Here is a 7,243-nt window from a genome sequence, read left to right as displayed (position 1 = left end):
CCCAGCAGCTCGGACAGAGAGCACGGAGAGTGGTCTGCAGAGACCTGGGGACCAAGGAGCAGAGAGAACACGTACATCTTAGGTGTGGATGTTGCTGAAAAGGGATCCTGTGCTATTATTTTCAAAGTCTGGCATCCTACGCATGAATATGACACCTCCTTTTAGGTTCTAGGACAACTTAAAACACTCGTGTTTCCCAGCCCTGACATCTATACTATCTTTGGGGAAAAGGTAAGGATTGCAAGAAACAAAAGAGATCTAAATTTGATTGAATTTTAATCCAACTAAGCCTAAGAAAAATCCAGAAGGGACTGAATTTAATTGGATTGGAAAGAATTTACTAACATCAGTGGAAATTCAGGTTGCTTATAGGGAAATAAAATTCCATTTTTTTAACCCCAAGTTTATGACCGTAAAATTCAGATATAATTACAAGTAAATAAAGTTATGACTGTAAGCACAAGATCTTAGTTTCTAAACACATTTCCTAATACAAGGCTTTTTAAAAGAAATGGTTGATTCAAATATGAGCAGGAAGGCATAAGGTGAGTCTGGTCTGGGATATATTGCTTTCCCAGAAAGCAAGAAAGCTTTCCAGGATCAATGAGATTGTGTCCGAGGATACTGGAAACAAACTGAAGGGCCACCCATAGTTGAAGTATAAAAACTCAAGCATCAAAGAGAATAATGATTGAAGTTGACTGAAAGATATTCTGAATGTAAAGAAAACCCACAAGTTTATAATGATATTGAAAAAAGAGAAACCAAGAAAAAAGTAATTTATCATCATTTACAGTATTCACTTAATCAATTCTTTACACTGAAAACTGGCAATTGAAGGAGAGAGGTAAGAATGAAAGGAAAGAGACAAAATCTTTTCAATAACTATTTATAGCAAATGATCTGAGTTAAACAGGAAACCTCTACTTGGTGGACTAAAGATAATTACTTATGTACAAGAAATGACAAAATTGAACATTAGCTATTTTTGAAATCTCTGATGAAATTATTGATTTAAGCAAGAATTATCAACGGCTACTGAAATCATTAGATACATTGGCAATTAGAAACAGAACGTCCTTATGGCAGCAAAGTGACACCATGTGGATTACTTTCTAGTCTGCTGCTGCTGCTAAGTCGCTTCAGTTGTGTCCGACTCTGTGCGACCCCATAGACGGCAGCCCACCAGGCTCTGCTGTCCCTGGGATTCTCCAGGCAATCCCACTCGAGTGGGTTACCATTCAGTTCAGTTCAGTTCAGTCGCTCAGTCGTGTCCGACTCTTCACGACCCCATGAATCGCAGCATGCCAGGCCTCCCTGTCCATCACCAACTCCCAGAGTTCACCCAGACTCACGTCCATCGAGTCAGTGATACAATCCAGCCATCTCATCCTCTGTCGTCCCCTTCTCCTCCTGCCCCCAGTCCCTCCCAGCATCAGAGTCTTTTCCAATGAGTCAACTCTTCGCATGAGGTGGCCATTAGACAAACCTAATTTTACCACTGGAGACTCAGTGTTCATCACCTTAATTCTGCGACCAAGCTCTAAACCACTAATAGTATATACAAAGATAATACTTTCTACTCCATATGAAGTACCATGACAATGCAATCTTACTGGGATAGTTGAGGCTTAATCTAACTGAGCGACTGAACTGAACTGAACCAAATCTTTAGAGTCTAATTTCTAGGTTACAGAAAATACAGAGGCTAGAGTAGCACTGCCCTCCCCACATATATATGTTGCCACATATATAATTTAAAATTTTCTAGTCATCCACTTTAAAAAGTAAAATGAACCAATGAAATTAATTGTAGTGGTTAATACATTTTTAATCCAGCACACCTCAAATACTATCATTTCATATAAGCAATAATAAAAACAATGATAACCAAATAATAAAAAAATTATTAATGACATCATTTATACTCTTTATTTGTACTATGTCTTCTAAATTTGGTATGGATTTCACACTACAGTTCAGACTAACTACATTTCAAGTGCTTATTAGGAGCTGCTAGTCACCATATAGGACACCACAGGACTAGAAGAAAAAGCTAAACAACACTGTGGAATTTAGTTCTATGTGTCAACTTGGCTAGGCTATAGCAGCCAGATTTCAGCTAACCACTGATCTAGGCATCACTAGGGATGTATTTTATAGATGTGGTTCATGCCTACAATCACCTGACTTTAAGGAAAAGAGATTGTCCATGGGATAATGTGGATAGGCCTCATTTAATCAGTTGAAAGGCCTTAAAAGCGAAACTGAGGTTTCCTTGAGGGAGAAGCTCCTGCCTGAGAGTGTCTAACCTGCCAGCTTGCCCTTCAGATTACAGACTTGTCAGCCTATATAATCCCATAAACCAATTCCTTGTTTCATTCAATTCATACAATTCATTCAATTCTGTTTCATATACAGATACATGGTTTTCACATACACACACACACATATATATGATATTTACATATATAGTCTATTTTTATATATAATCTATGTCTATATATTATAAACCAGATCTAAGAGGTATATTGGAGACAACTGGATATTTTTGAATACGAACTTCTTGAATAATTAAGGAGCTATTGTCAGTTTTACAGGTGAGATAATATAAACTTATCTATGGAGGAAAACATCAATATTGTCTAGAGATGCCTTTTGAAGTAATAAAGGATTAGATGTCATGATGATGATGGATTATACTCTATTGACTAAATCTACATGAAGTCATAATGCTTAGTAAAATGAAGAAAATAAATCCAGCCTTTATCCTCATTGACATAAACTACATTATCTTTCAGTCAGTTCAGTTCCATTGCTCAGTTGTGTCCAGCTCTTTGCGACCCCATGGACTGCAGCATGCCAGGCCTCCCTGTCCATCACCAGCTCCTGGAGCTTGCTCAGACTCACGTCCATCGAGTCAGTGATGCCATCCAACCAACTCATTCTCTGTTGTCCCCTTCATTAGCTTTAGCATAACAATAGTTAATAAAGTTTCAGCCTAATATTTAATAGAGCTTCACAGCATGATAAATTGGTCTTTAAAAATTAAATGAGAGGGAACCTAAGGGTGCGATGCAGTTTGCTTTCACTAGCTGAGGGAACAGAAAGCATTCTCCTTCCAGAGCACGAAGAGCAATGACCAGAGTCACAGGAAGTGATGTGGACGATTCAAAATGTGAGTGTTTCCCACTTGGCCCCTAGCTCCACGTGACACCCCAGGACACTATGCCTCAGAATGATGACTTTTTACAATCAGCTATAAAACCAATATTTTGGCTTTTCCTGTTGTTTTCTTAAGAATACAGATGTTACTGGTCAAGTAACAGTGTGTTCTTACCAAAACTCTCCTGTACAACTAAAATGACAGATATTTTTCCTTCCTTTCTGTCACTAAATTGTAATGAAGTGTTGATAGTCTTTGCTGTTATGGTTACTGTCATTACCATGGTGATAACCTATACATTCCGAAAGAAGAAAAAAACCATATCCGCCCAGTGTATAGCATTATTTTATAAAAGTCCTCTGTCAGAAATACAAGGTAAGTTTACTTTTCAACATAAAATCTAAATAAATATTTGGGTACCTACTATGTACTTAGTTGAGTGTAGGACAGAATACTTTCTAATTTATGCATAAAATAAACTACTCAGTAGTTTGCAAGGCATTCTGCAAAGCTCTTTCACACATTGATCCTATCAGAACCTCATGGAGACCCAAGTTTGATCCCTGAGTTGGGAAGATCCCCTGGAAAAGGGAACGGCAATCCACTCCAGTATTCTTGACTGGAGATTCCCATGGACAGAGGAGTCTGGTGGGATATGGTCCATGGGGTCGTGAAGAGTCAGACACGACTGAGTGACTAATACAAAACACACATACACACATTTCATAGGACTCTACGGAGTTTGTAGGTTAGGTGTTACTAACTTCATTTTGCAAAGTGGGAACGTGGTAGACATAATTCGGTGCCTACCTGACATCCATTCATTCCATCATCCCAAACTCATTGCTAACAAAATCCTCAATGTGTTCAAGAGAAAAATTGCCCTGCTTCAATCTAGGTATTTGTTTTTCCTAGTCCTGCTGTAGGAGTATGTGCTATAATTCAGACTCATGTCTCATAAAGTAGAAATCTGCTAGGGCTTCTGGGACATCTTTTTTGGTTGTGCGTGTGTTGGTTTTTGCTTAAAGGAACTAAACTACAGCTGAAACTCTCCTCCACTCTGCCTTCCTGCTTTGTATGTGATTGTGAGGACTGGAACTGCCATGGCTATTATGTGACCAGGAATGAAAAGAAAAAAAAAATACTGGTTCAACAGCCTAGTTTTGGATTTTATTATGTGAGACTATAAACCCTTATTTAAGAGACTAATGAAGATAAGTTTTCTATTACCTATAGTTAAATGCATTCCCAACTGAAGCTGAGATAAGGTTTAAATGATATTCCCAAGATAACACAAACTATTAGGAACATGCTGTTGTTGGTGGTTAAGTCTTGTCTGATTCTTTGTGACCGCCATGGACTGCAGCACGCCAGGCTTCCCTGTCCTTCACTATCTCCTGGAGTTTGCTCAAACTCATGTTCATTGAGTCAGTGATGCTATCTAACCATCTCATCCTCTGCTTCCTTCTTCTCCTTTTGCCTTCAATCTTTCACAGCATCAAGATCTTTTCCAAATTTGTGTTGTTTTAAGTCACTAAATTTGTGGAAATTTGTTAAAGCAGCTGGAGAAAACAGCACAAAGGGCTTCTTGCTGCTATTATTAAGCAGAGAGCTTGACCTCTACTAGACCACAGTCTATTCTGAGTTACATTAACTTGAGAAGAATAAAACTTCATTTTTTAAAATAAAATATTTTGCAGTGCACTTTCCATTCATTCAAGTTTACTTCTCCCACTGTTTTTTTCTCAATCAGTGATAAGTTAGTGTTCTTCTAGGTGATTCTCTGGCTATAGAATTCAATGAGATATCAAACTCTTCTGGGTTTGCTCCTTGTATATGACATTTCTTTTATTAGCTAACCATGGCATATTTTATAGTTATTTGTATATAATTTAAGAGACCTTGCTTAGAAATCAAAATATTAACATTCATGGTTCATTCATTCATACATGTATTAAACTAATGTTTTATTAAGCATCCACCAAAAGTCATAAAGTCAAGCAAAAAGACTTTGACCAAACACTAATAAAAGCGATGCCTGACCCAGAGGCTTCTGTCATAACAGAACCATGGCCTCTTCATTTTCATGAGACTATATATTTTCAAGATTGCTGGGAGTAACATGAATAACCTCAGATATGCAGATGACAGCACCCTAATGGCAGAAAGCAAAGAGGAACTAAAGCTTCTTGATGAAGGTGAAACAGGAGAGTGAGAAAGCTGACTTAAAACTCAACATTCAAAAAACTAAGATCATGGCATCCGGTCCCATCACTTCATGCAAATAGATGGCGGGAAAATGGCAACAGTGAGAGACCTTTATTTTCTTAGGCTCCAAAGTTACTGCAGATGGTGACTGCTGCCATGAAATTAAAAGAGGCTTGCTCCTTGGAAGAAAAGCTATGACCAAACTAGACGGCACATTCACAAGCAGAGACCTCGCCCGCGCGGTAGGAGCGAGCCACCTGAGCAAGACAGCGGGTGGAGAGCTGCGCACCCGCGGAGCGGCCTTCCTGGGCGGGCCAGCCCCTGCTGCCTCCTGCCCCATCTCCGGAAACTGACATCTCCCAATAACAGACCTCGAGAGGACGGCTGGCTAAAATCCTTGTTTGTCCAGAAAGTTGACCCAAGGACAGATGCTCACTCTAACCTCCTAGCCAAAAAGGAAACCAGCAGTCTGTACAAATTACAGTTTCACAATGTGACACCGGAACGCCTAGAAGCATACAACAAAATCGGTCAAGAGATGTTGCCACAGATTCATGAAGATAAACATTACCCTTGTACTTTGGTGGGGACTTGGAACACGTGGTATGGCGAGCAGGATCAAGCTGTTCGCCTCAGGAGATATGAAGGAGGCTATCCAGCTCTCACCGAGGTGATGAATAAACTTAAAGAAAATCAGGAATTTTGGAATTCCATAAGGCAAGAAGCAACAGGCTTCTCTCGAGAATCAGCTGCTGGTGGCGTTCAGTTTCTGGAATGAGCCCATCTCACGGTCCGGACCGAACATACATGAACTCAGATCCTGCCAGCTCCGACCAGGAACTATGTTTCAATGGGGCAATTACTGGGCTCGTGCTCTTCGCTTCAGACAGGAGGGCAATGAAGCAGTTGGAGGGTTCTTCTCCCTAATTGGGCAGCTCTATATGGTGCACCATCTTTGGGCTTACAAGGATCTTCAGACCAGGGAAGATATACGGAATGCAGCATGGCATAAACATGGCTGGGAAGAACTAGTATATTATACAGTCCCGCTTGTTCAGGAAAGGGAATCCAGAATCATGATCCCACAGAAGACCTCTCCCCTCCAGTGAAGTGATGGAATGGAGATGTGCCTGCAGAAGTTTATGTGACAAGTGCTTGTCATCAATCAATTTGAACTGTGTGAGAGAGAAACACTTAAGTGTAAACTGCTGTATATAGCTTGTAAAAGACCTCTTTTCTTTAAAATTTACATAATCACAAGACAGGAAACTATTACAGCTTGGCGTGGGCTGTAGTCCTCTGGAACATCCTTAGGTTTATCGAATGTGCTGTATAATATTAACAACAATCCACCTCTCCCCACCCCCCCCAGGAAAAGAGAGCCCAACTGAAAATTGGAGTCATCTCCAAGTAAGAATCTAACCATGGGGGGAAAAAAGTTAGCCGTTTTTTTATAAAGAGCAACTTTGCTTTATAATTACAAATTTCTTAGACAAATTTCTTGTATCAGGAAGAAATATAAATTTCATCATGTTTCTGTAGCTTTTTTTTCTGAATTTCAGACTAGGAACAAATTATATGTGTACTCAATACCTGGAAATGTTTTACTTCACTCTCATTTTTAATGTCAGCATAGTAAACTGTGTCATCATTGAGGGGGAAGTGGTTGATCAGTAATTCAGTCTCCATTTTGCGTATTGTGATATCTTTATACAGGAGGAAAAGATGGCTTGAACCTGTGTATCTTATGTGACTTTGAAATGAACACCTTGAACAGCACTAATTTTTATTTGTAATATTTTTCTACAACAAAACGAGTAGCATTAGGAAAAGAGGTTTTATTCTGTAAACAGTCATCTGTGACCTGTG

At 39.3% G+C, this 7,243-nt stretch overlaps 1 pseudogene; it reads left to right on the top strand.

The window, feature by feature from the left end:
* The first annotated feature begins 3,447 nt into the window (after nt 1–3,447).
* Nucleotides 3,448–6,803, top strand: LOC113899669 (annotated as a pseudogene).
* Nucleotides 6,804–7,243: the final 440 nt, after the last annotated feature.

Source organism: Bos indicus x Bos taurus, chromosome 10 (genome assembly GCF_003369695.1).
Source record: "Bos indicus x Bos taurus breed Angus x Brahman F1 hybrid chromosome 10, Bos_hybrid_MaternalHap_v2.0, whole genome shotgun sequence".
NCBI classification, from domain to species: domain Eukaryota; kingdom Metazoa; phylum Chordata; class Mammalia; order Artiodactyla; family Bovidae; genus Bos; species Bos indicus x Bos taurus.
This window is presented reverse-complemented; position numbering and strand designations above follow the sequence as displayed.